This window comes from Oncorhynchus nerka, linkage group LG25 (assembly GCF_034236695.1).
Source record: "Oncorhynchus nerka isolate Pitt River linkage group LG25, Oner_Uvic_2.0, whole genome shotgun sequence".
In the NCBI taxonomy this organism is placed as follows: Eukaryota; Metazoa; Chordata; class Actinopteri; order Salmoniformes; family Salmonidae; genus Oncorhynchus; species Oncorhynchus nerka.
The window spans coordinates 8,997,312-8,999,811 of NC_088420.1; the positions used below are offsets into that span (position 1 = coordinate 8,997,312).

Consider the following 2,500-nt stretch of genomic DNA (forward strand, 5'->3'; position numbering starts at 1 on the left):
TCCTCCCCTTTCTACTTCCCCTTCCCCTCTTTCTCTTCCGCCTCCTCCCTTTCCTCTTCATCTTCTTCCTCCTCCTCCCCTTTCTACTTCCCCTTCCTCCTCCTCTTCCGCCTCCTCCCTTTCCTCTTCATCTTCCTCCTCCTCCTCCCCTTTCTACTTCCCCTTCCCCTCTTCCTCTTCCGCCTCCTCCCTTTCCTCTTCATCTTCCTCCTCCTCCCCTTTCTACTTATACTTCCTCCTCCTCTTCCTCTTCCTCTTCTCCTCTACCTCCCCTTTCTACTTCCCCTTCCCCCTCCTCCTCTTCCGCCTCCTCCCTTTCCTCTTCATCTTCCTCCTCCTCCCCTTTCTACTTATACTTCCTCCTCCTCTTCCTCTTCCTCTTCTCCTCTACCTCCCCTTTCTACTTCCCCTTCCCCCTCCTCCTCTTCCGCCTCCTCCCTTTCCTCTTCATCTTCCTTCTCCTCCCCTTTCTATTTATACTTCCTCCTCCCCTTCCTCCTCTTCCTCTTCTCCTCTACCTCCCCTTTCTACTTCCCCTTCCGCCTCATCCCCTTCCTCCTCCACCTCACCTTCCTCTTCATCTTCCTCATTCTCCTCCCCTTTCTATTTATACTTCTTCCTCCTCTTCCTCTTCTCCTCTACCTCCCCTTTCTACTTCCCCTTCCGCCTCATCCCCTTCCTCCTCCACCTCACCTTCCTCTTCATCTTCCTCCTTCTCCTCCCCTTTCTATTTATACTTCCTCCTCCCCTTCCTCCTCTTCCTCTTCTCCTCTACCTCCCCTTTCTACTTCCCCTTCTGCCTCATCCCCTTCCTCCTCCACCTCGCCTTCATCTTCATCTTCCGCCTCCTCCTCTGCCTGCTTGTACTCTTCAAATTCTTCTGTAAGGAAGGCGAAGCGAAAGAAAGTTAAACATTGATGGAATTCTGCTTCTCTGTGAGTGAAGAGAGCAGAGCCATGCTGTGAGTGAAGAGAGCAGAGAGCAGGGCCATGCTGTGAGTGAAGAGAGCAGAGAGCAGAGAGCAGAGCCATGCTGTGAGTGAAGAGAGCAGGGCCATGCTGTGAGTGAAGATAGCAGAGAGCAGAGCCATGATGTGAGTGAAGAGAGCAGAGAGCAGAGAGCAGAGCCATGCTGTGAGTGAAGAGAGCAGAGAGCAGAGAGCAGAGCCATGCTGTGAGTGAAGAGAGCAGGGCCATGCTGTGAGTGAAGATAGCAGAGAGCAGAGCCATGCTGTGAGTGAAGAGAGCAGAGAGCAGAGAGCAGAGCCATGCTGTGAGTGAAGAGAGCAGGGCCATGCTGTGAGTGAAGATAGCAGAGAGCAGAGCCATGCTGTGAGTGAAGAGAGCAGGGCCATGCTGTGAGTGAAGATAGCAGAGAGCAGAGCCATGCTGTGAGTGAAGAGAGCAGAGAGCAGAGAGCAGAGCCATGCTGTGAGTGAAGAGAGCAGAGAGCAGAGAGCAGAGCCATGCTGTGAGTGAAGAGAGCAGGGCCATGCTGTGAGTGAAGATAGCAGAGAGCAGAGCCATGCTGTGAGTGAAGAGAGCAGGGCCATGCTGTGAGTGAAGATAGCAGAGAGCAGAGCCATGCTGTGAGTGAAGATAGCAGAGAGCAGGGCCATGCTGTGAGTGAAGATAGCAGAGAGCAGGGCCATGCTGTGAGTGAAGATAGCAGAGAGCAGGGCCATGCTGTGAGTGAAGATAGCAGAGAGCAGAGCCATGCTGTGAGTGAAGAGAGCAGAGAGCAGAGCCATGCTGTGAGTGAAGAGAGCAGAGAGCAGAGAGCAGGGCCATGCTGTGAGTGAAGAGAGCAGGGCCATGCTGTGAGTGAAGATAGCAGAGAGCAGAGCCATGCTGTGAGTGAAGATAGCAGAGAGCAGGGCCATGCTGTGAGTGAAGATAGCAGAGAGCAGGGCCATGCTGTGAGTGAAGAGAGCAGGGCCATGCTGTGAGTGAAGAGAGCAGAGAGCAGAGAGCAGAGCCATGCTGTGAGTGAAGAGAGCAGAGAGCAGAGAGCAGGGCCATGCTGTGTGTGAAGAGAGCAGGGCCATGCTGTGAGTGAAGATAGCAGAGAGCAGAGCCATGCTGTGAGTGAAGAGAGCAGAGAGCAGAGCCATGCTGTGAGTGAAGAGAGCAGAGAGCAGAGCCATGCTGTGAGTGAAGAGAGCAGGGCCATGCTGTGAGTGAAGAGAGCAGAGAGCAGAGCCATGCTGTGAGTGAAGAGAGCAGGGCCATGCTGTGAGTGAAGAGAGCAGAGAGCAGAGAGCAGTGCCATGCTGTGAGTGAAGAGAGCAGGGCCATGCTGTGAGTGAAGATAGCAGAGAGCAGAGCCATGCAGAGAGCAGGGCCATGCTGTGAGTGAAGAGAGCAGGGCCATGCTGTGAGTGAAGATAGCAGAGAGCAGAGCCATGCTGTGAGTGAAGATAGCAGAGAGCAGGGCCATGCTGTGTGTGAAGAGAGCAGAGAGCAGAGCCATGCTGTGAGTGAAGAGAGCACAGCCATGC

General features: G+C 54.0%; 1 protein-coding gene across 2 annotated transcripts in view; it reads left to right on the forward strand.

Moving 5' to 3' along the window:
* Window positions 1-2,500, forward strand: part of LOC115120968 (nuclear receptor subfamily 5 group A member 2) — a 188,110-nt gene that overhangs the window by 75,892 nt on the left and 109,718 nt on the right. The window lies entirely within an intron of this gene.